This window comes from Dermacentor silvarum, chromosome 7, assembly GCF_013339745.2.
Source record: "Dermacentor silvarum isolate Dsil-2018 chromosome 7, BIME_Dsil_1.4, whole genome shotgun sequence".
In the NCBI taxonomy this organism is placed as follows: domain Eukaryota; kingdom Metazoa; phylum Arthropoda; class Arachnida; order Ixodida; family Ixodidae; genus Dermacentor; species Dermacentor silvarum.
Genome location: NC_051160.1, coordinates 49353683 through 49375690, shown reverse-complemented (window position 1 = coordinate 49375690; position 22008 = coordinate 49353683). Strand labels below are relative to the sequence as shown.

The 22008-nt window shown below is 47.8% G+C and overlaps 1 long non-coding RNA gene across 1 annotated transcript; it reads left to right on the top strand.

Annotated features, from left to right (window-relative positions):
* The first annotated feature begins 845 nt into the window (after positions 1-845).
* On the top strand, positions 846-20606 carry LOC125946729 (uncharacterized). The gene is made up of 4 exons (XR_007467824.1): positions 846-972; positions 1278-1364; positions 11315-11419; positions 20467-20606. It is a non-coding gene; the product is annotated as an uncharacterized LOC125946729 (long non-coding RNA).
* The last annotated feature ends 1402 nt before the right edge of the window (positions 20607-22008 follow it).

Here is a 22008-nt window from a genome sequence, read left to right as displayed (position 1 = left end):
TGTACGCTAATATACGATTTGCCAGAATGATTTTAATGCAATATACTGCGTGTTTCAGCGAACAATTTTAAAAACTTTTAAAGTTTTCCTGTGTAAGATAGCAGAATTATAGTTTCTTCTTCTTCTTTCTTGGGTTTTACGTGCCAAAACCAGTTCCTAAGCTGGTATATTCAAAGAGGTGGACATGCGCAAAAATTGAAATGCCTAATGGACTAATTACGAAATATTCACTTATAAAATTTTAGGTCATTACCTTATGGCCCATATTGCAATTTGTAAATTCTAGACGTCGCGTTCACAAGGCGGGTCCACGGAACAAATTCGCAGGATGACACCAGCTTCGGTATAATAATTCCCGAATATTGCGGATAAATGTATTGGCGTTCCAGTTACTTTTTTAACAAAGTGGCGTTTCATGCGTTGAAACACAAAAGTAACTGGAACGCCATTGCATTTTCCCGGAAAGTCCGGGAATGAATATCTTGAAACTGGTGTCATCCTCAGAATTCGTTCCATGTGGATCTGCCTTGCAAACTCCACGTCTAGAATTTCCTAATTACAATTTGGGCCTTAAGGTAATGAGTTTAAGTTAATTAGTGTTTTTTTAATTAGTCAATTATGCATTTCAATTATTGTGCAAGGAATGTCCACCTCTCTGAGCAGACCAGCTCATGAACTAGAATTGTGCTATCTGCCACAGGCAACCTTTACCAATTTTTGAAAGTGTTAGGTGAAATACCCTGTATATTGGGTAACAATAAATAAATATAGCATAAAAACTTCGCAATGCTGCAGCTACTGAAACGCCAGTGCAGAATAGCTTCCCCAGAAATCTTGATAATGTCACAACAAAAACATAACAGCGGAGATTGTAATCTCACTTCGATTGTTTCTGATATTTACCAGCACACCTTTATTTTAAATACTTTTCCGCAGGATTGTGGTGGAGACCCTTCAGGCCAAGGGATCCAGGTGAGAAAAATTTTCCCTTGAAAGACCTTGCGGTGCAAAGTAGGTAGCATGAAATACACGCACAGTGTAGAAAAAAAAATAAAAGCGTCACTTCAAATGGAAACGACACTTTGTGTTTGTGGCAAGTATAAAAACGTATTGCTTCTCAAACCTACAATGCTGTACTTTCCAGGGCTGTGGCATTTTCTTGTTTACACTATAGTTAGTGTAAACGTTAGTGTAAATTGGTTCATTTGAGTGTGGCAGATGTTTGCTTAAGTATTTCGTATGCATTTATCAACCCTTGATTTGCATTTTCTTTACAGTCGAACCAAAATGTGGAAATGCGTACTGTCCTCTCGGAAACAAGCTCGCCTGTTTGCTACAAAAAGAACAGGTCTACACCCAGTGCAGTAAGTCATTCTGTTTCAAAGCGTTAGGAAAAAGCCTGAACTACTGTTAGGAAACTGCCAGGCTCCAGTCTCCGCCGGCCGCATCCGAGGGCGCCCAGCCGCCGCTCTCGTGTCCCTCGCGCTACTGCTCGCGCGTCCGTCGTCTTTTTCGTGCACAGTTCCCAGTTGGCTCTGATGCCGCTAATCCTGTCGGCGTTCCCACAACATATATTTAGTTTTTGAAAGTCAATGAATTAGTACAAAGTAACTGCCTAACCTTCAAAATACTGGCTTTAGCGATAACTGTCAATATGACAGTTGCCGATCATCTTTTAGAGAAGCCGACTCTAGTGTTCACAAATGAGTATCGTTCATGGAACTTCTTGTACTTGTCCTTAAAGAAAGCACACGAAATACACGAACAACCGCGTGACAGCACCACTTTTTCTGCGCAAGAATAACGGCAGAACAAAGGAGGCAGAACCCTTCGCACGATGACTGTCGGTGGTAGGCGATTAGCATTCAAGCAATGTAGTGACAGATACTATTGCCAAAGTCACGTTTATTTAAAATTATTGGTGGTCATCATGAGCCTTCTGTTCTTTCCACTATACGTGATATACACTGTCTGATTTGTCAGACCACTTTGGCATGGCACTCATTTGCCAGCGTCACTCATGAACATGACGGCATGACAATGACTGAGTGATAGTGGCAGAGTAACAACGGTTGAATGACCAAACATGAATGACGTCATGCTTGGTCATTCGACTCTGAATTGATGACGGGAGTATAAGGACGACAGCCGTGCCAACAGCGGCATGACGACAATGAAATGGTGACTAGTGTGCGACAACCTAGTGTGCGATGATGATGACTAGTGTGCGATGATGAAGCTGGCATGAATACGATGGCGCTGCCACAGCGGTATTACAACGAATGCATGACAGTGACTTTCCGACGGCGACGCGATGCCAGCGCTCGCATCACAACGGTAGAATGATAAGACTAAATGTCGACAGCTCGATAACTTAGATAGATAGAGATGGAATGACTTTGATCATACGACGAATGCAGTACGACGACGACGGCATGACGAGAGTGGGATGGCAAAATTAGATTGACAACAATGAAACGGTCATGATGTCGTCATGACAACGTTCTGAAAAAAAAAACGAATACATGACGATGATGGTGTGACGGCGACGTATTGACGACAATTGCACGGCAACGCTTTGAGGACAGTAGGATGAACACGAATGTATGAAGAGAATTGCGCGAAGACATGTATCATGACGGCTGTATGACGACGTTGGCGCAACAATAACAATGCGACGAGAGGTGGATGGAATGATGCCGCTTGAACGACCACGAGGGCATCGGGACTATGGCAATGAATGCATGACGACTGTAGAATGACAACAGCGGGAACGATTGCATGACAACACATGCATGAGAGCGACTCTTTGACGACGATGCGATGACGGTGATGCCATGAAAACAGTTGCATAGTCACCACTGAATGATGAATGTATGGTCACGCTATAATGACGAAGAAGGAATGACGTCAGTGGAACTAGGAGGGCAGTATGTCGACGATGAATGAGGACCACGGGAGGAAGTTTTGGAAACGATGGCGATGGTCAAGCAAAAGCGTGGTGACGACGGCATGACGACAATGATATGGCGGTGAGTGCGTTGCGACGATATCAGGTCCAAGGTGGCTTATGAGAATTTGACAAAGATATAATGATGATCATGTTGGGAATGACCACGTCGGCCTCACGATGACGATGCGACAGCGAATGCATACTGAAACTATTGACAGCGCGGAAAGGATGACGGCAATGCGGGACATCGATGTCATGACGAGATTCCTACGACAGAACTGGAAAAGCGACGATGCAACGTGCACGACAGCATCATGACCACAACCGCATAGCTAGCAACCCAAGCTATTAGACAACTTTGACCACTATGTCAGCATAGGAGGCGTGAACGAATGAATTCTGTCAGTTTACCTACCAAAATCACGACTTAATTATGAGCCACGCCTTAAAGCTTGACTACAGATTCATTTTGACAACCAGGGGATCTTTAACGTGCCCCAAATGCACGGGTCACGGGCGTTTGCGCATTTCGCCCCCTTCGAAATTCGGCCGTCACGGCCAGGATTTCATACCAGGGCGGGTGTAGATTTTTGCGGTTGATCCGTGTTTCTGAATTAATTAGGCAACCAACGACAAAGTTTTGGATTCACATTTACCCGCCGTGGTTGCTCAGTGGCTATTGTGTTGGGCTGCTGAGCAGGAGGTCGCGGGATCGAATCCCGGCCACGGCGGCCGCATTTCGATGGGGGCGAAATGCGAAAAGAGCGGTGTACTTAGATTTAGGTGCACGTTAAAGAACCCCAGGTGGTCCAAATTTCCGGAGTCCCCCACTACGGCATGCCTCAAAATCAGATCGTGGTTTTGGCACGTAAAACTCCATAATTTAATTTAATCGATCCATATTTGTGCTCTCTAAGGAGAGCAAAAAATAATTACATTTGAAGGTCGCTCAAGCTTCGCCTTTAAGAATGGAACGCGATAGCATTCAAGGATCCCTGACGGTCAGGCTTCCTGGCAACTGCAGCTTGCTTTGTTAACAGCGAAGCTGTTTACGCCTGCCGTAATTTGTGGCTCGTATCAAGAAATTGCCGCGCCATAGCTATGGCAACCAGGGGGAGGAGGAGGAGACCGCGTGCATGCGCCAATGCGCACGCGGTCTCCTTCTCGCCAGCTCCCTCCCTTCCAGACCCCCGCGTTTCTTCTCTCCGCGGCGCGCTGAACCAAAAGAAAAAATGTGGTTGATCCCTCTTATATAGGAATCGGTATAGAACACGAAAGTGAAACGTGTCTTCACAGAAGTAGTGTAATGTTTATTGCACATTGATATATAATGTCTATTGGTGTTTTGTGGCTAAAGCGCCCTTAGGCGTTGATGCACCCACGCTGACGCCTGGTGGCACGTCTCCTCCATCACGACTACCAACGTCGATGACCATGAGCAACCGTCGTGCATATGGAAGCTGCACTACGCTGCACACGCTAGCACAACGCGAAAGACGAAGCACGTAACTGACACACTAATACAACGCGCAAGACAAAGCACGTAACTGAATCGTCACCGAGTCAAATCAGCGCGTACAGCGCGTCGTAATTGCAGCCTCCGCGATCAACTTCAGAAACATTTTCAGAGCTAATTGCGGAGGCCACGCTCCGCTGTGCTGACTACGGTGAACGCCACCTAGGTGGCGTTGGTAGTGCTTCTTGATGCCAGCGTCCCTTCGAATGCTGGCATCGAGGCGTCGTAGTGCTGAGACCACCGAAGCGTTCACTGTCGGTGCGCGTTAGTGTCATAATGCAGTACTTCTCTTTTCTGCTCGTAGGCGGCGGCACCGCCCCGAGCAAGAGCGCGGGTACACGGAGGAGTGTTAAATATATAAGGCGCGTCTGTGTAGCTCTCTGCAAATGCGTTTGTGGCGCAATGGGTTAAACGCTCGGCGATCTATCGTCGCGGACCGAGAGGTCGTGGGCTCGATTCCCAAATTTTGCATGTTTGTGGAACTTTTTCTTCTGGTTTCTTTCTTTGTATTATGTTCGTGTACATTGTAAGAACGTCACATCCGTGACGGAAATACGTCAGTGAAGTCTTGGTGGACCCCGGCATAAAACATTTTCGTGTTAAAAGGGAGGACAGTGTCGAGCGTATACCGGGGCGGGCGAGCATATAGAAGGAAGAAGGGGCTATAACCGGTTGTCTCATGTTCGGCGGTGTTGTATGCGTAAGTAATAAACGGTAGAACCTCATCCCAATTCTTATGATCGGACGCAACATACATGGAAAGCATATTCGTGATCGTTCGATTAGTGCGCTCAGTGAGGCCGTTCGTTTGCTGATGATACGTCGTCGAGTGCCTGAGGTGCGAGTCACATAAACGTAGAAGCTCTTCCACGATGTCCGCTGTGAATTGACGTCCCCGGTCACTTATAATAACACAAAGCGGTCCATGTCGCAGAACAATAACGTGAAGTAAGAAGAGCGACACGTCGGTTGCAGTGGCTGATGGTATAGCCGTCGTCTCGAAGTAGCGCGTTAAATAGTCGGCGCAGACAATTATCCAGCGGTTCCCCTTAGATGACTGAGGAAAAGGTCCTAACAGATCAATTCCAACTTGCGGAAAGGGCAAGCTGGGAAGCGGCACAGGTTGAAGGAGACCAGATGGGGCAGTGGTTGGGCGTTTCCGACGTTGGCACTGTATGCAGCTGGCAACATACAACTCAGCCGAATGTCGCATCCGGGGCCAGTGAAAACGTTCTTGAATGCGCTAAAGAGTGCGCACAGTGCCTAGGTGACCGGAGGTAGGGTCATCGTGCATAGCCTGAAGGATTGCTGGCCGGAGACGCTCCGGCACCACTAGAAGGAAGCGTGCCCCCGTGCTTTTGTACAGGAGCCGGTCACGTATGCAGTAGCTGCTTGTTGCAGTAGAACGGGCTGAAGTGAAGAGTGGCTCCAATTTGGTGTCTGTCCGTTGTTCTGCTTTGAAGGCATCGACATCAGCAAAAGCGGGTGTCACAGAGGCAACGAGATGATCAAAATCGTCTGCGTCGCAGTCCGTCGTGGTAAGCCGCATACGGGAGCGGCAGTATGCGTCAGGATGTTTTCGGTCACTCTTGTAGGACACAGTGAAGTCATATTCCTGCAACCTCAAAGCCCAGCGCGCAAGGCGACCACAAGGGTCGCGAAGGTTCACGAGCCAGCACAGGGAATGGTGGCCTGTGACTACTAGGAATGGGCGTCCGTACAAGTAAGAGCGAAATCGCTGAACAGCAAAGATTACAGCGAGGCATTCTTGCTTTGTCACTGTGTAATTGCGTTCAGGTTTGCTTAATGAGCGGCTTGCGTAAGCGATCACGTGCTGACGGTCATCATAGCGTTGGACCAAGACGGCACCCAGACCAATGCCACTAGCATCTGTGTAGATTTCTGTCGGCGCAGTAGGATTCAAGTGGCGAAGGATAGGTCGGGAGGTCAGCAGGAACTTCAACTGACGAAATGCAGAATCACACTCGGGTGTCCACTCAAACCGTGCATCTTTATATAGCAGATTTGTAAAAGGATAGGTGACGTCAGCAAAACCAGGAATAAATCGGCGAAAGTAAGAGCAAAGGCCCAAAAAACTACGAAGTTGCTTCACTGACTGCGGTGCACTGAATGCCTCAACAGCTGCCGTCTTGAGGGGATCAGGCCGGATACCGTCTTTGTCAACAAGATGACCCAGCACAAGGGTTTGATGGTCATCAAAGTTACATTTCTTGGAGTTCAGAACCAGGCCAGCGTTTTTGATGCAATCAAGGACAATATCCAGGCGCGTATTGTGGTCATTGAATGTGCGCCCGATTATAACAACGTCGTCAAGATAGCACATACAGATGTTCCACTTTAACCCTCGCAGAATGGTGTCCATGAACCTTTCAAAGGTTGCTGGAGCGTTGCACAACCCAAATGGCATCACATTGAATTCGAATAATTCATCCGGAGTTATGAAGGCTGTTTTCTCCTCGTCTGCCGGGAGCATCGGGATTTGCCAATATCCTGAGCGTAGGTCCACTGAAGAAAAATAATAGGCCGAATGAAGGCAATCAATTGCATCATCAATCCGGGGCAGCGGATAGACATCCTTCTTAGTCACGGCGTTTAATCTTCGATAATCGACGCAAGATCTCCAGTTACCGTCTTTCTTTCTGACGAGTATGACCGGAGCTGCCCAAGGACTCGAGGACTCTTGTATGATCCCATTTTTCATCATGTCACTCACTTGCTCCCCGATTATCTTGCGCTCGTTAGCGAGACGCGATAAGGCTTTTGCCTGATCGGGCGCGCAGATCCCGTATCGATAGTATGGCGTGTTCGAGACTCGGGAATCGAGAACGCTTTGTCCGGCTGCGCAAAGTCAAACACTGGCAGATGCTTAGAAAGCGTATCCACCAAGGTATGGCGCTCCCTTGTGCTGAGCGACTTGTTGATCATACACAGAAGCTTTTATTCCGAGACGTGGCGAAGGTCAGCAGGTTCACACGGTGGGTCTGTTAGCACAGCTATGGACGAAGACGTGTATTTTGTAAAGTAGGCGAGTTTCAAGCCGTCTGGAAGTGAGACGGCTTCCGCCGAGCAGTTGGTCGTCCACAAGCCAGCACGCCCGTTGCCGATGGATACAACACAATGAGGGACAAAAACGTTGATCTTCACACAATTTAGATGCATTGGCTCTACGGAGGCATCGAAACTGTCTGGAACTTCACCGCGACATACAACCGGCACGCACACAGAGGTGGACGCAGGCACAACAGTATCTGCAGATACACAAAGTTCACCTTGACTGCATGTCACCTCTAAGATCCCGGAAGAAATATGGCCATCGACGAAAACTTCCTCCGTGCGACAATACCTTCCTACATGCGTAGTTGAGTTAAACCAAGTTAAGACCTAGGAGCAACCAAGTTAATACCCAGCAGTAACAGTCAGTAAGACTTGAGGATCGACAGTTTCGCTGTGCCTAAGCTTTGCACGACTGAGTGCAAACTTGCCTGTTTTTTTTTTCGCACCTTTGCACCGGCATGTCGCTGCCGAGGAGGCGAGCGCTATCTGGAGGCTGTGTCTACAAGTAACGTACCCACTCGTTTCGCTGTGTGAATGGTAGAATGCTAGTAAAATGGTTTGTGTTTGAGCTTGCTCGTAACAGAAATATGTTTTCTCGTCTATTCAAATTACAATTCGACGCTATCATACATGTAGATTAGGACTGAGTAGCACTTCACGATTTTCCTGGCGCATTTTATTTTGACACATTCAATTAGTTCCCCAGCGCCTCGGCGCCACGTGGAGGGCTGGCGTGGTCGGGGCGGTTCGGTGTGATTTTCTTGTCCGCGGATGCCGCACGCCAACACTAACGCCGGATTTGCTGCGACACGGGGCCCTTAACACTCTCGGGTTAATATAGTTGGAAAACTGCGAATAGGGACAAGTACACGTGTGAAACCTGAGCTGAGCTGGCACTTAACTTGATGCATCCCACCCACGACTGTGCGGCGCCTTGGTGCTCAGAAACAAAGAGTGCCGACAACTGCTGGTTGATTCGTCGTGGAAATAACGCGCTCACCAACTCCTGTGGAGCGTGTTTTATCTGTACTGATCGGTACTATGTTTTGTTGGATAGCGCTTCGCCACTTGCCGAGCCTGGTGCGGGTGAAGCTATCGGAAATGCGACATCGTGCAGCATCTTTTCGGAGAAGTAGAGCTTATGCTTTGCTGACTATTGCGCTTGGCCGGATAATATTGCGGCTGCAACAATTTTTCTTCGTGGTTTACCGCGTTTTAGGTGGTATTGTTGTCGCTTCATGTCTGGTAAAACTTTTCATGATAATGTGAAGCCATATGGGGTACTTTTCTTACGTAAATCATTTTTCGTATCACCACTGTTTTCTGCGCGTGCCGCTGTTGGCACGGCCATGACCTATTTTTCATATCTACCCAAAAAATTTATCCGGCCTTCTTGGTTAGCTTACGGCGAAATGACTGAGTGTTCTAGGAAAAGAAGATACAAAGATGTCGAGCTCCTATGCAGCCACCTAAACTAGACATCAGCGGGTGCTTCTTTTTGATGTGGGAAGACACTTAGTCACGTGATATTTTTTCCATTTTTAGTTGGCTTTCCTTATCAGGCGGAAAAAAGTTAACGCACAAAAGTACTTGACTGGAAACGTGCCAGTTTTAAGTTTCTTAAATTTTTCTGTCATAAGAAGCCAACAAACACTGACACCAAGGGCAACATAAGGGACATTACTTGTAATTGCTTATTGAATTAAAGAAAGATAAAAAATAATGGAAATGAATGGGAAAGAAACTGCTTGCCATGGCTCGGGAACGATCCCACGTCTTCGCAAAACGGAGCCGCTGTATCTCAGTTGGTAAGAGCATCACAAGCGTAATGCGAAGGTGTTGGATCGTTCCCCACCTGGGGCAAGTTGTTTTTTCTTCCTGTTTCATTTCCATTAATTTCGGATTTCTTTATTTCAATTAATAATTACGAATATTTTCTCCTATGTCGTCCTTGGTGTGAGTGTTTGTTAGCTTTTTAGGACTGGATTCATAAAAATCGGGCCCCACGGTTCCCTTTCTTCTCGTTTATTACATAACGAGGGTATCGAATCCGGCAACATCGATGCCTTCAGGTAGCATATGGGGGTTTATTTACCAGTTTCCTTCATCCAAAAAGATGACGTACTCATGACGCCTGGTGCAGAATGTATGTTCCACATCCGCCACCTAGGTTTGTGAATGGAAGCACTGGCTAGCACTCGCAGGGATAGTTTTAGTAGTCAAGCACAAATAGCCCAGAATGTTTATGGGAAAACGGCGCCACGGTAGCTAAATTAGTAAGAGCACCGCAGGCGTAATGCGAAGATGTGGAATAAATTTCCACTATTTAACATTTCTTTATTTGATTCAATTAGTAAGTACACGTTTTCCCCCCTATTTTGTCCTTGGTGTCAGTGTTTGTTGGCTTCTTAAGATGTGATTAATAAAAATCAGGCCCCTAGGTTCCATTTCTTCTCGTTCATATCACTTTTCGGTGAATTCTTCATGGACAGCACTGGCACTCAGAGCAGTCAATAAACATTTTGCTAAGTATAAGTATTCAATAAATGGAGTGGTATCAACAAACAAAAAAATACTCGTCGCTGCTCTACTCGACTGTGAACAATATGCACTTGGTTTCCTGCAGTAGATTGGCCTGCCTTTCTATAACCTCGATGCATGAAAGCTGGGACACCCTCTGTAGGCATAACAGATTCAACCTTAGATGAAAAAATGCAGCGCAGCCTTGTACAATCCATTCCGCCAAGCATGAAGGCAAACGTTGCTATTGCGGACGCTGCCGTCAGCCATGCATTCTTTGTGAGGTCACGTCACATAAGAAAAATTATAAAAAAGAGCCATAAGACTAAACGCAGGCTTTTTCTGCTCTAGATTCGGAAGATACCTAGCATGTGGTAGACTAAATAAATATTGGTATTTTTTTGTAAACCTAAAATCACTGCACTTGATATTCAAGTTGTGGAACTTGTTAGTATGGCTATATACACAGCAGAATATCTTTTTCTAAAAGTACTTGCTTGCCTTTCAGAGAAAGTCTGTGCAGAAAAAGAAATCGCAAAGCAGTATGATGAAGTATATAAAATAAGACTTGCCTTAGCCTTATATATTTATAATTTGTGGGTGTAGAGGACTGTGTGCTGTGGATTTCTGGTCCTTTGACGTTTTCCTATTCAATTTCTGAGTACCTATGTTTTTTATATTGTTGCTTCTGCCATGCGAATAGGAGTAGCCGTCACCATTATAAAGTGACTAAATCTCTTCCTTGTTATTTTCATTTGAATAAAAAATAGGAGTAGGTCTGTTTGAGCTGATGCGACATACTAATCGATCGAATTGATTTTACTGTTGTTTTACCAGTGCTTTAAGTGACGTGGTTCTCCATGCCAAAATACAGTGTAACGATTGATTGTATGAATATAAATGCAACTTCGTAACAGGCATTGATTTATGGATCATTAGCTTACTGGGTAGTCCGAAATCTTCAAAAATATATTTTCAAGTTGAATGCACATGTTGAATTTGGTGAACTGCATATGTAGATATTTTGCAGATCGTTTGTACAAGGTGTGCTCATACAAGCGTTTATATAACAGTTTTTCTGTACGCATGTGCCGTTTATGCAACATTTTTTTGTGCTGTAGGCTTGTCATATACTGCTAGAAAATTAGTTATGCAATTACTGCCCCAATATACCTCGGCATCTTCACAATCGTGTGTTGCCAAGTAGTAAAAGAATAAATAATTTTTTTTCTTAAAAATTTTCTTTCCAGTTTCTGACTGGGTCCCATGCGGAACCTTTTGGTTACGCAAATGCTGGGCCTCCAGAGCTTGGCCGCGCTGCAAACTCACAAGATACGGATGTGTGTGCCGGTGCTGTAAGTAAAAAAAAAACTTTCCAATAAGAGGTATAAATCTTCTATCCGATGGTAAACTAAACGATGAGTTGGGGACTACCACAGGCAAACGCACCATGATGGAGTTGATTCGATATCATATTATATCCCGGACTTGTGTGATTGAAATCTTGTGGGTGACTGCATCATCCAAGTGTTTACTATAAACATAAAGCTATTGGCCATTTGCCCCATGCTGTTACTGCCTTAATGCTGCAGATCTTGTATGCTTTATATTTTCTTCCCGTCAATTTTGTAACGATGCATACCAGGTCATCCTAATGATTTCACCGTATTCCGAATAGCCTTGTCACATACTTAACAAAAGAACTGAGATACGTGTACACTTGTGCATGTAGTATCACAAATTTCGCAATTGATTTTAAATCCTACACAGCGCCTCTGGTTGCTGCACTGCGAGACAGACACTATGAAAAAGGGATTTCTGGATCGATGAAACCGAAGATTCCGACAAACAGGACTACTCGCTGCTGGACGCAGAATGAGTGTTAAGAATAAATTCAAGAAGTCAGATCACTCCAAGGCAATCACATTACTATATGACATAACTATATACTGAGTGCTTAAATATTTTGTGTTATGAAATTAGTGCAAATCGTCCTGTCTGCTAAATAGAGACATCGTCTCAATAGCATATTTTTCTGCCACAAAGCTGTCACCCACGACATCTCACTGGTTCAGTGATTCTCAGATTACGACACAACAGACGTGCGAAACAACTGGTTTCCAGATGGGGACTTCTGTGGGCACAAACATTTTCGCGGCTGTTTCAAATCTTGAAGTGAACAAATCATCCTTGAGCATGTTGTCTAACATGTAGCCATTCAAATGTCAAGATGATCGACCATCGTAGAACGTACTCAGTGAATTGTGACTTGTATTTAATCTACGTACTGCTACACGCGTGTGGTATTTGATTGTTTGACCGAGGCGCGCGGGCGCCATCACTCGAGAAAAGAAGAGGAAGAACGAGCTGGGCTCGCGCTGTGAACCTAACCGGTCAGCGCTGCAACCGCTGTTGTAAATACAACCTGTAAATAGTTGCCCGTCTTACTGACTCGTTCTTCGCGTAACATCGTGGTGGAGGTGGAACGTTCCCCGTCCTCGCCACGGAGCTCCGGAGCGGCCGCACCGTCGTCTTCTGAGCCATGGCTTCCGATGGAAACACCCCGTCACCAGCTACACCTGTGGCGCCTACCACAACGTACGTTACGGTTCCTAGTCTCCGTGATCCTGGGACAATAGCGTTGATGTCGACGACTGGCTCAGCATGTATGAGCGTGTTAGCCGAAGCCACCACTGGGACCCTACCATCATGCTTGCCAATGTGATATATTATCTGGACGGGACACCGCTTGTCTGGTTTCGCACCCATGAGGTTGAGATATCCAGCTGGGACACTTTCAAAGAGAGGCTTCGCAGCCTCTTTGGCAACCCGTCAGGTCGCCAACAGGCTGCGCGAAAGGAGCTTGCTATCCGTGTCCAGTCGTCGACAGAATCGTATGTCGCCTACATACAGGAAGTGCTCACGCTTTGCCGGAAAGTCGACGAGCACATGACCGCGGTTGACAAGGAGGGCGATATCCTAAAAGGCATCGCTGACGACGCCTTCAATTTTCTCGTCTATAACGACGTCTCTACTGTCGAGCCATCGTCAAAGAATGCCGCCGCTTCGAGGTAGCCAAAAGCCGCCGCGTCGTCCCACAGTTTTCCCGGCTCCCAAACACCCCTGCCACGACCTCTTGCTCCGCTCTTCCTGCTACACGATCTTTTCCAGAGAACATCACTCGTAGCGTTCGCCGTGAGATTGAAGCGGCGAGTCCGGCCCCCCTTCATCCACGACCCCTCGACGGTACCTTTGACCCAGCGTCCCCTACTTTTTCCGTCATACAAGCAGTTGTGCGGCAAGAAATTGCAAACCTTGGCATCCCTACCGCCTGCTCTGTCTCTCGACCTGATTCGGCATCCATTCCCATGGCCACATCCTTCAACGACCAGTATTTCGCTCCCCGACCCCGCAATCCTGCTGAATGGCGTACCCCCGATGACAAACCGATCTGCTTCCGCTGCCACCGAGTTGGTCACGTATCCCGCCACTGCCGCAGCACCTGGATGCCGCCGTACTGGAGCTCATTCCCTGCTCCTCGCCCATACGCCGACGCTCGCCGTTACTCACCTCGCCGTCCGTACTCTACTTCTGATGCCCCTGACAGCCGCTCCTCCTGGCGATCGCCGTCGCCTCAACGCCGTCGCTCCCCGTCACCCCAACCTCGCCGCTTTTCTTCGCCAAACCGCCGGACGGAAAACTAGGCCATGCAGCTCTTGGAGGTAGTGCTGCATCCCGTCCGTCCTGTACAAATCCTCCGTTGATGCTCCTCACGAACGCGAACCTAATTGACGTAGACGTGGATGGTGTTCCATTCAAGGCATTGGTTGATACTGGAGCCCAAGTGTCCATAATGAGCGCTAATCTTTGTCTTCGCCTCAAAAAAGTTCTTACGCCTGCCATCACTCGGGCCGTACGCGTCGCCAATGGCGCCACTGTTGCCGTCAGTGGTATGTGCACTGCGCGCGTAGGAATTGCTGGCCGCCACGTTCCAGTCCTGTTCACCGTGCTGACCAGTTGCTCTCACGACCTCATCTTCGGGCTCGACTTTCTGACGACGCATTCTGCCCTCATCGACTGTTCCACCGGTACGCTGTGCCTCGAGCTTCCTCTTGTTTCCGACGTTCGCCCCGAACACCCTCTGCACTACAGCGTTTATTCGGTTACCTCCAAAAGCCCTAACTATCGTCGAATTGGCCTCAACGGCAACCGTGCCTGATGGCGAATATGTCGTTGCACCTATTCGTGACGTCCTCCTGGCGCGCGACGTCTCTGTGCCACACTCCGTCGTTACCCTTGCCGCTAATCGCATGTGTCTCCCCGCATCAATTTTGGCTTGACGAAGCAAGTGTTACCTGAAGGCATAGTGGTGGCCACGCTCCAGTCTGTGACAGACGACCACGTCACTGCTTTTGCAGCCGACGCGTCTCCAGATCCTCCTGCTTACCCACAGGATGCCTTGAACCTCGACGGCCCATTACGTCCCATGGTCGCTCCGGACCTCGCCCCTGACCAAGCAGCCGCTCTATATCGTCTTTGTTTGTCCTACCGCGACATATTTGACACTGAAAATCGCCCACTTGGTCAGACGTCCCTTGTTCAGCATCGGATAAACACTGGTGATGCTGTTCCCATTCACCGCCGACCGTATCGTGTGTCCACGGCAGAGCGGCAAGTTATTCAGCAGGAAGTAAACAAGATGGTTGCCAAAGGCATTGCTGAGCCCTCGTCGAGTCCCTGTGCGTCGCCGGTCGTGCTCGTCAAAAAGAAAGATGGCACGTGGCGTTTCTGCGTTGATTACCGCCACCTAAACCGAATCACTAAGAAGGACGTTTACCCTTTACCACGAATTGACGACGCTCTTGATTGTCTTCACGGTGCCAAATACTTTTCGTCCATTGACCTTCGATCTGGTTATTGGCAGATTTCCGTCGATGAGCAAGATCAATAAAAGACCGCTTTCGTCACTTCAGATGGCCTCTACCAATTTAAGGTTATGCCGTTCGGTTTATGCAATGCCCCCGCCACGTTCGAAAGGATGATGGACTCTCTGCTTCAAGGTTTCAAATGGTCAACTTGCCTTTGTTACCTCGACGACGTCCTTGTGTTTTCTCCTACATTTGAGACGCACCTTGAGCGCGTTGCAGCCATCCTTGACGTCTTCCGCAAGGCTGGACTCCAATTAAACTCATCGAAGTGCCACTTCGGGCGCCGACAGATTACAGTGCTCGGCCATCTCGTCGATGCTTCTGGAGTACAACCCCACCCTGAGAAGGTTCGAGCAGTAACGGGTTTCCCTGTACCTCAGTCTGTCAAAGACGTCCGGAGTTTTGTGGGGCTCTGTTCTTATTTCAGACGGTTCGTGAAAGATTTCGCAGCAATCGCTCAACCACTCACAGAACTTATGAAGAAAGACGTGCCTTTTACGTGGGGTTCCCCTCAGGCTGCCGCATTTTCACGCCTTATCACGATTCTGACTAATCCACCGATCTTGGACCACTTTGACCCGTCCGCACCAACAGAGGTCCGAACCGATGCCAGTGGTTATGGTATCGGCGCCGTCTTAGCGCAACGCCAACACGGACACGACCGCGTTATAGCCTACGCTAGCCGACTCCTGACAACTGCAGAGCGCAACTATTCGATTACCGAGCGCGAATGTCGTGCTCTCGTCTGGGCTGTTTGAAAGTTCCGCCCATATTTATATGGCAAGCCCTTCTCAGTAATCACAGACCATCATGCGCTGTGTTGGCTTTCGTCGCTCAAGGATCCTACTTGCCGGCTCGGTCGTTGGGCTCTCCGACTACAAGAATATCCCTACACAGTGACGTACAAGTCGGGACGCCAACACCAGGACGCAGATTGCCTCTCTCGCTACCCAGTCGAAGACCCGACCTCTACGTCTGAGCCTGACACCGACGCCTGCGTTCTCTCTGTTTTTCCACTGGTCCATCTCGCCGACGAGCAGCGCCGTGACCCGTCCTTGCGTGTCATCATTGACCGCCTGGAATCTCCACTTGCCGACTGTTCCCTTCGCTTATTCACACTTCAAGATGGCGTACTCTACCGCCACAACGTTCACCCCGACGGCCCAGCATTACTCCTTGTGATCCCTAAACACCTTCGCTCGGCTGTTCTCCACGAACTTCACGACCTCCCCACTGCCGGTCACCTCGGTGTGTCACGTACCTACGACCGGATCCGTCGACGCCTCTTTTGGCCTGGGCTTGCTCGCTCCGTTCGAAGATACGTAGCTGCGTGTGATAAATGCCAGCGACGCAAGACACCATCGACGCTACCTGCTGGGTACCTACAACTAATCGACATTCCCGCGGAGCCATTCTTTCGGGTTGGTTTAGTTTTACTTAGTCCCTTTCCTCTTTCTACCTCTGGGAACAGGTGGATCGCTGTGGCCACAGATTACGCCACGCGCTACGCCATCACCCGAGCGCTCCCTACAAGCTGCGCCACAGATGTTGCCGATTTTCTTTTACGCGACGTGATTTTATTACATGGAGCTCCGCGACAACTTCTCACAGACCGTGGCCGGACATTCCTGTCAAAAGTTATCGCGGACATCCTGCAGTCCTGTGCCACGAGGCACAAGCTATCCACGTCATACCATCCGCAAACTAATGGCCTCACGGAGCGTCTTAATCGCACTCTCACAGACATGCTCGCGAAGTATGTCTCTTCAGACCACACAGACTGGGACCTCACTCTGCCGTTTGTCACCTTTGCCTATAATTTCTCGTGCCACGACACAGCCGGCTACTCCCCATTTTTCCTCCTGTTCGGCCGAGAACCAGCAGTGCCCCTCGACACAACTCTCCCTGTTCACGCGGCACCCACCAGTGAATATGCACTTGATGCCGTCGCCCGCGCTGCTCACGCAAGAGAAATTGCCCGTGACCGCCTTCTGAACTCCCAAGAGAGTCAAAGGCATTTGTACGACCAGCGACACCGAGACGTGCACTTCCCGCCTGGTTCTTTGATGCTTCTATGGTCTCCGTCGCGTCAGGTCGGCCTGTCATAAAAACTGCTGTCGCGTTACACAGGCCCCTACCGAGTGCTTCGTGCCGTGACTCTGGTCACATACGAGATCGCCCCTGACGCCCCATCTGCTTCCCAGTTCAGCGATATCGTGCACGTTACACGACTGAAGCAGTATCACCCTCCCAGTGATGACATTTAGACGCTCCGGGACGTCGCTTCTGCCGCCGGGGGATTATGCTACACGCGTGTGGTATTTGATTGTTTGACCGAGGCGCGCGGGCGCCATCAGTCGAGAAAAGAAGAGGAAGAACGACCTGGGCTCGCGCTGTGAACCTAACCGGTCAGCGCTGCAACCGCTGTTGTAAATACAACCTGTAAATAGTTGCCCGTCTTATTGACTCGTTCTTCGCGTAACAGTACTTTTGTGTACAGTGTTATTGCATATTTCTTAATCTTACAAAATTTAATTTATGGAAGGAATAAAATGAGCGCAGCTAGCACTAGTGGTGTAAGACTGGAGCAAGCAGCGTAGCTTGTGATCAACCAAGCTACAGCCAGGGTCGCTATCCGGACGACGTTGGATAGTCATACGCAGACTCTACCGCTCTCATTATCGAAACTCAGGATCTTCGACTCAACGACGCCTCTTTTCGGCTGTAGCTTCCGCACGGTATTCCGGGTCAGCTCGCCGCCGACGCGCAGATTCTCGCTTGGCCGCATAGCGCGCTTCAAGACGCGGCCTGGCGAAGCATTTACATGTCTAGGCGAAGCAAGGCACATGTGGTTGCTAGGTGACGTGAAGCGACGTCATGGCTAGACGGAGTCCGAGCGCAGTCGTAGCAGCTTCGCGTGGCGGTACGGAGGCGCTGCGAAGCGAGATGCAGCTGTGCCAAGTGGTTGCTAGGCAACGCGCGGTGACGTGATCGCCAGGCGCTGTTTCTAGTCTATGCTATACGGGCCATCCTCCGGCTTAAAGAACTCCGCTGCTAAAATGCATACTCATTTGCGCGCTTTAATAACCTACAAACTGGAGTTTTAGTTGGCGAGAAACTATGATGATAGCCAACCAGCACTTGTGTTATTGTGGACTACTGGCTTTACACAGCAAGTAAGCAAAATCTTACGCGCAAGCGTACATGCCCCGCCTGTTAAATTGCCGAATTTTTGTTTGAAGCCGCGAGGGAAGCGAGAGACGGAGGAGGAAGGCGCCTGGAGGTGGAGAAGAGAATCGTGCGCTGAGGAAAGTACGGAAGAGCGTGCTGAGTGCGCTACGCTTAGAGCGCACAGAAAATCAAAGCGAGCTAGAGCAAATTTTAAGTGGCGTCGAGCAAAGTTGGCAGTGAGAAAGGAGGCAACGCGTCACGTAGGTTGAGTGTAGGCGGAGGCGCGCTGGGCTGATCCCCTCTGGCAGTTGTTACGGGTGCTGTGTGTGGAATGGGCGTACCGGATTGGTCTCGCGATAACATCGTCCCCGCGCGCCGTGTACTGTATGTGCAAAGCGTGCGGCGATGTGCCGATAATAGCGGCTCAATCTCGCGAGCACAAGGGCGGAAAGCGGGGAGGCAGCGCGCCGTCTCCCGTCACACACTCAAGGTAACAGGGGAGGGGTAGGCAGGGAGGGGGGGGGGGGGGGTCGGCTTTTCCCGGCGGCTTCTGTGTATGGCGTGACCACACGAGCCCTATCTTGAAAGCGATCTGGGATACTGACCGAGTCTAGGCGCCTAGGCGCACCAGGGGCCTTCGTGTGCGCTTATAGCGCTTCATGTGCGCTATAGCACCCTTACGCTTTCCCGTCATCAGCATTCACGAATTGAAACGTCGCTGTAACTTTTTTTTTTCTTATTTGAAATATGTTGTCACCGCATCAGAAAACGAAGACATGTTCGTGCTGAAATCCTCATTAAAACTCAGTTGCTACTCGCTATACATTAAATCCCAGGCGCACAGTGCAAAACCCGCCTTTCTTGCGTCTTGCAGACCTTTCAAGCGTTGTACCAGGCAGTACAAATTCAACACGATTTCCCAAGAGAACTGTGTCATTTCGTATCCCCGCGTGCACACAGCTGCTTAGCCTGTCCATCTTCCCTTGTGCGCTTAAATAAACAGCTTTGTTGGAGTTTCACACGCTTTAATCTGAAGTACTTCAGCTACATACGCCTGCCAAAATACGTCAGGAAGAGTATGAATAGGTCAGCTGTCCCCCTAGAGACGACATACTTAGGACCCGTTTGATAAAATACTGAGAGAAAAAAACTACGTATAGTCCGATTTTAGTTTTATTTTTGGGACCTTATTGCAGGATTTTCCAGAAGAATGAAGTCATTCAGTCTGTGTTCACGGAATGCCTTGAGGAATTATCCAACGCACAATCGAACGAAAAATGATTTGCTTCGATGCTGGAAGATTTTATTACTCCTATTACAAATTACAGGATACATTTCGTGTATTTCGTCCGGATTAGATTACGGAAGTGCAAAATTATTGTAGCACAAATTGGTGTAAACGTCCAGACAGCACGCTTTCATGAAGACCTTCTTCACATGATATGCATCTGTATTTATAGTAACCGGCATCAGCCTGGCCTTTAATAAAACGTTAGTGCAATCGGACAAGTTTACAATTACAGTGTATACAGGTTCAAACAAACTTACGCGATAAACACCACACTCCACTAAAATAAGCCTAAAGGCATCGCTTTAAGTGTTCTCGTGGTGCGTGCGCTCAGCTTTTGGCCCAGAGCGAGACAACCATGAGTATGATCACGGCGATGTCTTTTCCTCTCGAAATGCTTCTTTACGTGGTAATTTCTGAACACTAGCTCAGCCGCACGAGCGCCTGCAACTGATCTGCAGAATGACTACTGTGTTTAAAACAACTACAGAATTTGTACATGCTGGCAACTGAGTAGGAGTTGTGGTATGCATATAGCTTGTCGACATATTCCCGGCTACCTGTGAATGATTTCTGAAACCCACTGCATCGCGGCCCTCACATAGCGTGTGTTTGAAATAAAACGCCTATTTGCTAACTCTATTACCTGGTTCGATACCCAACAGATGTATTACAGGAAGCAATCTTCAACATAGTCAGCAAAGCCGACTTTCTATACCTGAATGAGTTCCATCATTTTAACTTTTGTAAAATCGCAAATGAACAACTAAGATTACACATTCATGGTATCAAGTATCTATTCACCTCCTCTTCGTCTGCATACAGCGTCGCATTTCGGTCAGTCATGTAGGTGACCAAGTCACATGAAAGTCAATTTTTCTTACTTTTAGGCAAAATGTTGAATAAATGTTGCAAATACAGATCAATCTGGCGGCCAAAAAGCGTTACTATTTCCTAATTTTTTCTTGCCTTTTCACATGCACATTCACTGAAAGCTGCCACAATTTGTTTTCAGAGACAGAGACACACCTTTTGCATCGACCGGGCTGCAGAAGCAATGCCGTCCAGGTAAAAATAAAGTGCTTTCCTTTGATCAAGGCCTTCAACATGTCTATTTTTTGTGCGAAAATAAGAGAAATGGCATTCTACAATAAAGTTATGATAGAAAACTCTCTGGCTTGTCATTCTAATGAAGAAATTTTGAAAACATTATTTCAATTTCAAAGGGAATAATATATTGCGTACTTTCTCGTGTTTTGCTGATCATGGCTACGGCAGCAGCTGGGTACAGCTTCTGCTGTCTCAGTGAATATATCTAGAAAAGGCGAGGTATATACACCCGCATAAAACAATTCGGCTTCTATATAGTCACAGGTATATAGGCACAGAAAACTAGGTGGGGTGATAAAGTTAGGAAATTTGCAGGCGCAAGTTGGGATCAGCTAGCGCAAGACAGGGTTAATTGGAGATCGCAGGGAGAGGCCTTCGTCCTGCAGTGGACGTGAATATAGGATGATGATGATGATTTTGATGATTATGATGATGATATAGCCACAGCTAATGATTAGCTGCAATGTCTGAAGAATAATGCAATGCAATATTCGATACAAACTAATTCAAAAATACCGGTGTGTGCTTCATGCGAATGATATTCGTAACCTTATGGCGGCGGCAACCGCGACGGAGACGGCCGAAATCCGCTTTTGAGTGTCCACATAATTGCTATCGCAACAATAAACAAAAGCAAAAAATAGTGACCACAAAAACATTTGCAGGTGTGATCTGTCCATTCTGCTTGCATTCAGTTGATGGCCTAAAAACCAGGGCAATTCCCATGGCCGTCGCCTATTCTCCCACGGGATAGTGTTCAAACCGCAGGTCCTTTCCCTGCTTACTGATTCATCGTTTTCAGCATGATAGAGAACCACATTTTCATGTGGAAGTTTTCCAGTTCTGTGATAAAATATTTTCCACCAAATAGACAGGACAAAACGCAATCTTGGCCTCGCAATGATGGTTATCATAATTGTTACCCTTATAGAGTTTTGGCCTAAATCAACAGTCAGATTTTGATTTAGAATGCCCAAATTTCGACTAGCAGAATGAGCGTGTCAATGACAGCATTGGGATTCATGGCATGAGAATGCTACATAAAAGTTCTGTTGCCAAAGGTATGCAAAGTATTTGACTACAGAGAAATAAATTCTTGGGTTTGGCGTGCAGAAACCAAGTTATGTTTATGAGGTGCGTCGTAGTGGGGGAGTGGCGACTAATTTCGATACCCCCGTAATCCTTTTACCTACACCCAATGTGCAGTACACGGACACTTTCCATTTAACCCCAAAAGAACTGTGGCCACCACAACTGGGATTTGATCCCGCGTCCTTGGGTTTAGCATCACACCACCAAAGTCACTACGCCACCATGGCGAGTAGTATTTTACCATAACATAAGGCAACAATTTAGCTTTATTTTGATTAAATTTTATTCCTAAAGGTCAACAGGGTGCCATAGAGAAGTCAAAGCTGCAGATTGAGCAGCTTGACTAACTCAGCCC